Source organism: Penaeus monodon, unplaced genomic scaffold (assembly GCF_015228065.2).
Source record: "Penaeus monodon isolate SGIC_2016 unplaced genomic scaffold, NSTDA_Pmon_1 PmonScaffold_15581, whole genome shotgun sequence".
NCBI classification, from domain to species: domain Eukaryota; kingdom Metazoa; phylum Arthropoda; class Malacostraca; order Decapoda; family Penaeidae; genus Penaeus; species Penaeus monodon.
The window spans coordinates 1-7,536 of NW_023644799.1; the positions used below are offsets into that span (position 1 = coordinate 1).

The 7,536-nt window shown below is 33.8% G+C and overlaps 1 long non-coding RNA gene across 1 annotated transcript; it reads left to right on the forward strand.

Annotated features, from left to right (window-relative positions):
• Window positions 1-1,182: 1,182 nt before the first annotated feature.
• LOC119569478 lies at window positions 1,183-6,919 on the forward strand. The gene is made up of 5 exons (XR_005228264.1): window positions 1,183-1,201; window positions 1,826-1,981; window positions 2,736-2,865; window positions 3,174-3,338; window positions 4,535-6,919. It is a non-coding gene; the product is annotated as an uncharacterized LOC119569478 (long non-coding RNA).
• Window positions 6,920-7,536: the final 617 nt, after the last annotated feature.

Below are 7,536 nucleotides of genomic sequence, written 5' to 3' on the forward strand. Positions count from 1 at the left end.
TTGTGAAATTTCCCTCTTACTTCTGTCAGAGAGTTTTTCTTTTTTTCCCCTCCACCTTTCTTTCTTTCTTTCAGTTATTGCATTTTTTTGTGAATATTTTCTCATGTATCCATTTAGTCCCCTTCTTTTTCTTATTATTCCTCCTTCTCCTCTTCCTCTTCCTCTGCCTTTTCTCTTCTTTCCTCTCTTGTCTCTTGGGATATGTTATCTTGTTTTAGCACTTTTCTATATCTTTTCTTTTTTTTTTCTCTGATGTTTTTTTTTCTTCTTCTCTTTTTTTCTTTCTTTTTTTCTTCTTTCTAATTGAGAGGCAAGAGGAAAAATTTTTAAAAAGACATTTCCAGGGAAACTGGATGTATTTTGATAGAATAACGGTGATGATGAAAAGAATAAAGATCATGGAAATTTGATAATTATAATAATGACTATGAAAAATTATAGTAATGATAACAATAAATAGAATTGATGATTTTTGTAATACTGTAAACAGGGATGATATTTAATGATAACAGTTACAGAAAATTAACAATAACTTACTATCTTTATTTGGGCAGGCTTTGTGGAAAGTGAGCAAAGATCGCAATGTCCTTCTCATCAGTGTGACAGTGCTCCTGTCTTACCTGCCCGAAGCGGGCCAGTACTCGTTTTTTCTTTGTGTACCTCGCCTGGTGGGTGTCTTGCATCACGTCTGAGGGTTTCCTGTGAATGAAATATGATTTTTTTTAATGTTATTTGGGCCTGATATTGTGTATAGTGGTAGGTTTTTCGGGATTTTTTAAAAGTGTTTTTTTGGTTAATGATTATTGCTGTAGTTATTGTTGTGAGTTTGATTGGTATTACTATTGTCATAGCTTTTATGCTTCTGTCTTTAAAAGTGATGCAGTTTTTTAGAAATGCAAAAATGTCAAGGAAGTGTTGGTTTTAAAGAGAATAATTATTGAAAAACAGAAATTTAATAAAGCAAATAACTGAAGAAGTGTATTTTAATTATCAAAATGTTATGGGTATCCCCCCCCCCCCCCCATAATCCCTACTAAGGTGATACTAACAATGTGCACATTCTTTTCTTAACAGTTATGGGTTTCACTGCACCAATGTTGCAACATTCATTGCTGTGGTGGGCATCCTCTCCGTTTTTCGCACAGACCGCCCTTGCTGATTTTGCTCATGAAGCAGTTGTCAAAAAAAACATGTTATTATGGTAAGTGCTAATCTCATTGCTTTCCTTGAGTTCTTTTTGTATGCTTTGTTTTCGAGTTGTGGATTCTATCATATCATTGTAAGATAAGATGTGTGTATATATAGTTTCATAAAATAGTAAGTCATTGTTTTTCAAATCCTTTTGTTTTATATTAGTCAAAAAAAGTTGTGATGCAAAAAAAAGAGATTGGGTATCAATAGGTGTCTGTGGTAAATTTAGGGCTCTCCCGTCAAAAGGAAATATTAAAAAGAACATACAGAGTTCCATGAAGTCCTCTGCTCACGTACCAACTAAGTATTTTTCCCGAGGTGTTTTTCCCTAGTGGATGAAGCCAGCATCTTCCCATGTAGTGAGAGAATTGGCGGATGAACTTTTGTTTATGCTTGGGCTGATGCTGCATTCCCAGAGGAAAAAGAACTGAGTTGTAGAAGTTTGTTTTGTCAGCCTCTTATCTGATCTTTGGCAGATTTTTTTTGGTGTGTCTGTACGGATTACTGGGCCTTTTAGCTTTTTTTTTTGCTGATATGGTTGCTAGAACCTTGTGCTCCAGATATTTTGATAACTACTTGAATGACCTTGACATTGTATTTCCTTAATGTGTCTAACACCTTTTAACACTTGCAGGTGGGCCTCGTATTTGAGATGCTCCAGCTCATGTGGTACGGCTTTGGCTCAAAGATGTGGATGATGTGGGCAGCGGGTCTTCTAGCAGCTGTATCTTCCATCACCTACCCGCCATTAGTGCCTATGTCAGCACTCATTCTGATGTTGATAAGCAAGGTATATTGAGAGACTGACTTATAGTGGTTGAAGCTTCTCAATGATGTAACTATGTAAGTTTTTGTCAATTGGTAGTACATGGTAAAATGTGTCATTGTTATTACTATTATTATTATTATTATTATTATTATTATTATTATTATTATTATTATTATTTATATTATTGTTACTGTTGTTGTTCTGTCTTATAAATTATTTCTCACTCATTCTCTTTTTTACTCTATTTATCCTCCCTTCTTTCCTTTTTTTATTTTTCTTACATTCTTCTGGTCCTTTTTCACTTTTTTTTCATTCCATCTCTCCATTACCTCTTTGTCTCCTTCCATACTACATCATCTGTCTAAAACAGTGATCAGATCATTCCACAAAATTGTCTCAAAAGCTTAGTAATTTCTCCGTTTCCTGTGCCAGAACATGTAAGTTCCTGACAAAGTCATTTCAATTCATTCTAAACAGTGTGCAATTTCCACTCATCTTTATCACTTCAATTTATCTTGCAACACCCCAATTGCCCATTAATGCTTCATCTCTTTTCAGCTTTATTGATTTATTAAGCTTTATTGATATTTTGATTTTTATCTTCATGTCTCCTCTTCCATCAACATGTTTCATTTTTTTTTTAATCAAAACCCCATTCTCCCCTTTATGATTTGTCTCCATAGGTAGGCAAAACATTCAAGTCTTGTCCATGACTAAACCCTACCATAGGCTCTCCAGTGAACATGCTAATTCCTCCCTTTCTCACATGTTGCAGGAGTCGTGCAGGGGATCATTACTGGGATGAGAGGCCTGTGCTCTGGTCTCGGCCCCGCAGTCTTCGGCTTTATATTCTACTCTTCCAAATGGATCTAAATATAGAGAAGACAGAAGGTGGAGAGCAGAGAGTAAGTAGCTCATATGACCATTTGTGAAATCTTGTTTCTTGTCTGTCATTTCTTCAAAGATTAGGTTGTTTGTGATTTGTGTGTCTCAAGTGATATTTAGAATCACCACATCTGAAAATTTGTTCATTATTTTTGGATTGGAGTATCAATTAAGGTTCATGCTATTCAAAATTAGATTATTATGGATATTCTCTGAAAATTTGTTTAGCTTATTCCAAGTTATATTTTCATGATTAAGAATTAGACTCTACCCCCATCTGCATTATGCCTTGGATATAAGTTTTATTATTGTGTTCTTGCCTTTTCAGCCCAATAGCTCAGCCTCTGGGAACGGCACCTCCCACCATGGCACCAGTAGCCCAAAGCTGGTGCCTGGCCCACCATTTGTCTTTGGTGCTCTAATGGTTATCTGTGCACTGCTGGTGGCTGCATTCATACCTGAAGAAAGATCGTCAAAAATCGTAAACAATCGGGTGAGTAGGAGGAAGAGGTGTTGTACTGTGGTATTTACAGATCTTACTTGTTACTTTGGTTCAAGTTTGGTCACCAAGGCCAGTCTTAGGGACAATCCGTCATTTTTGTTTCATTCATATATAGACTTTTTTCTTCATTTTTTTTTAGATTGTAGAAAGATTACTGGCTTTTATCTAAAGGTTTAGGAGACCTGTCCAGTAACTTGTGTTTTTTTACCTTAGTATATTACACTGATTATCATTTATTTTTTACAAATCAGAAGCACTTCTTCTGTATCTGGTATATGCATTTAGAATTATCAGAATTCCACACAGTTATCCTAACCAGTTGACCCTCGTACTCTTTGTTTTACACAACCTAAAAACCAATCACCTCATCATCATAACCAAACCTCAACTAATTGTCCTAACCAGGAAAACACCTTAATCAAAAACTTCTATTAAACTAAGCCATCCAGTTCTCTCCCACAAGGAACATTACCCAGTTAAGAGAACCAGCAAAAGCAAAGGTAACCTTCTTCACCCATTTCTCCTAACCACTGAAACCTTCAGTATCATGTTGAAGATATCCTACACTAATCCTTCACTTAGCAACACACTTAACATACGTCAGGATCTCTCAAGCCATGTTCTACTACTTAGCATAGCCAGAATCTGTGAGCCATCTTTGGTCATCAAACCCCCCATTTTGGTACATTGCAGTTCATTCCCCAAGCTAGGCATGTATAGATGGTTTCAGAATGGTTTGATTAGTGTTATGAATGCTTAGTAATATTTAACAGGTTTCTAAGGTATTCATGACTGTAGATCCTCATTGTTCACAAAAATATTTTTGGGATCTGAGCAAGAAATAGTTTTGTGTTTGTCTCCCATATTTCTGCTGATAGTGTGCGTAGGACTGGCCAAGATAATGATTTTCCCTGCCTGAAGTATGATTTCAATCAGATAAGATTATTGGAACCCCAATAATCTTCAGCTGAGATGCCACTGATCCACAACAAAGACTCTTAGCAGATTAAACAAACACATCCCTAATCCCATAACAAATCTCTTAACAGAACTAAACTAATATTCCTAACCCAGTAGCAAAACCTTGTAACGGATTTACACTAATACGTTCCCAATCCCTCAACAGAACTGATATTTCAGGTAAAACCAGCCACTAAATCCCATATTTTCACCTCTCTCCTCTGCAGGGAGCAATTTAGACATATACGAGAGGGGACACAAGAAGGACGATGGAATGGATACAGCGTCGTTGCCATTAATGGACGAGACGGGAGTGCTCTAGCCTTTTAGTGAAGGATAGAAAGAGAAATTATACAATAAAATGATGGAAAGAAGGAGGGGAGGCAAAAAGAAAGAAAGACAGAAAAAAAACTTTATGACAGTGGACAAAAAATTACCTTGGTTGAAGTAGATGAAGAAGTAGAGAATGGACATTGTGTAAAATAGGATTATTTTGAATGATTTTGTTTGTAAGGAAGGGTAAAGAAGGAAAGAAAGGAAGAAAGACAAAAATAGAAGGGAGAAAGTGTGACCTGCTTTCCTTTTTCTTTTTTTTTATCTTCTTCTCTTCTTTATTATTATTATTATTTTTTTTCTTTTTCCCCTTTCCTCCTATTGTGATTGACGAGTCATGATGCGATGGTGCGAATACAGTGGCTCTGTGGGGGTATTTCTTGGGAGGCATGTGACCTTGGCATTCATTTGTGGCGATGCAGTGCTGGATGAGAAAGTGCTATCATTGTTACTACTATTGTGGTTATTTTATTAGTAGTTGTAGTAGTACTAGAAATATGTATTATTGCCTTTGTTATTTTATTATTATAATTTTTATTATGATTATTATCATTATTATTATCATGATTATTGATATTGTTATTATTGATTTTGATATTGGTATTATTAGTAGTATTATTGACATGATTGGTATTGTAGTTGGTGATATGGCTGATATGATAAAATAATGATTTTTTTTAATATCATTATTATAAACAGTGCTTGATTACTATTATTTTTTGAGGAGTGTTAGTAATAATTTTTTTTATATCAGTATTTTTAGTAGAAGCGGACAACATTTCTGTCTTCGTAATGTGTCTCTCAAGGTGACAGATGATAAAGACTTTGATAATTAGTTATGAATGAGAAACTAAAAAAAGGAAAGATAGGAAAAAAATGAATGAAAAAAGTGCACACTTGCAGTGACTCCATTTTTTTAGAGTTTGAAGCATTTGAAATGACAAACCAGCAAGAGAGATATAGTGAAAAAAATATATATATACATTGAACTTTGTCTTTTAGATTTAAAAAACTCTCTCTGATAACAACACATGTCACAAACAGAAGGGATAAAAAAGGAATAGAACAGGTAACAGACACATTTGGTGCTGGTGGACAGGAAATGATTGATGGAAAATCTCTTCTCTCGACTTTATACAGTGTGTAAAGTGATGACAGATTGTTGTTGTTGGTGTTAATTTTTTTTTATTATTATTATTATTTATTTATATATATATATTTTTTGTCTTTCTATTTTTTCATTGTTTTTTCATTTTGAATAGGTATTTGTATAAATACTGGAAACCAGATAGTGACTGATTTTAAATTCAAGATTTTCTTGTTGTGAAATTTTTCTTTCTTTTCTTTTGCTCTCTTTCAAAATTGAAGATCTTTGACACATATCAGAAGTATGAATAGCATGGTGTTTGCATTTTCTTTGTCATTTTCGATCCCATCTTCTTTTTTCTTCATTTTTATCTCGAGAATAAAAATCAAAAAGATGAAGTGTGTCTGTGAGTGTGTATATGTGTGAATTCATATAGATGTTAAAAAGGATTTTTAAAGAACTAGAAAACGAACACCAAAAAGCTCATAGATTCTTCATTTTGGAATGGTATGTCATTCGAGCATGCATACAGTATTTTCCGATGATGGACCAAGGTCTTTAAGTTTGCTTGATTCTACAGGCATTTTAACTGTGCTGTTTCATGCTACTGCTAATCTGAGACTGGTTGGGTTTGGGTTGTCCCCAAAGCATGCCTTTTTGTGATAAACTTTTAAAAACTGAATAAAATATATTAGATAAAATGAAGTAAATGAGTGCATGCTTGCAAAAAAAAATAATAATAAAACAAAAATAAAAAATAAATAGATAAAAATTGCTTGAAGAGATGCATCGTCACTGCAAAGAGTTGAAAAGGAAGAGGAGAGAAAATGAAAGGATAGATTATGTATATACGGAAACGCTTCAAGAAACGTGTCGCTGACAAGGAGACAGAGACGAAAGAAATGTCAGAAAGGAACAGCAGGAAAAAAGAGCTTGAAAAAAAAAAATTTATAATATAAAGGTCATCGGCCGCATCCCCCAGCCATCATCGCACGTTGTGAGTTAATTATGATATTGTGACGGTCTTACATGAATTTTTTCTTTTTTTATTTTTTATTTATTATTTTTAAAGACACAATAATAATATCCATACATATATGTAAATGTTTAATCTTCTTTTGTCCTCACTTCTGTGTGCATTGTAATGATAAAGAATGAAAGAAAGAAAAAAGTAAAAAAAAAAATAACAAAACAAAAACAAAAAACAAGAATTTAGATTTTATACATAGAATGGATAGGACCTCACAGATGAATTTTTATTTTCTATTTGAATATACTATGGTAAGAAAGGCTGTGTAAGCATAAACTGTAGGCAGATAGCACTTGTATAGATGCCATGCTGGTTTTCCCCCTCCCTTCTCCCCCCCCCCCACTTCCCTCCCTCCCATTCAATTAATTGTAGAAGACATTGACTCTTCGTTCATTTCAATTGTTGTTGTTTTCCAGTGCAAGTTGATAATTTTCTGATTTCAGAATGCAATGGCATCTTGTTCACTCTGAATGGGACTGAACTTAGCTTAAATGAAACTTTCAGGGTTTATGGGAAGTAATAGTTTGTGTTTTTTTTTTCCATCTTTTTAATCTATAGATTTTTATTATTATTATTTTTTTTTTTTTTTTTTTTTTTTTTTTTTTTTTAATCTTTATAATTCTGTGAGATTATGAAGATGTGTATTTTGTAATCCTTTAGGTCTATCTCTTAATCTCCCACTTTATTATTTTTTCCCCCTTTTTTTTTTTTTTCTTTTTTTTCCCCTCTCTCTCTCTCTCTCCTTTAGTTTTCTTCCTAGCTCCCTGTCACACTTAGAT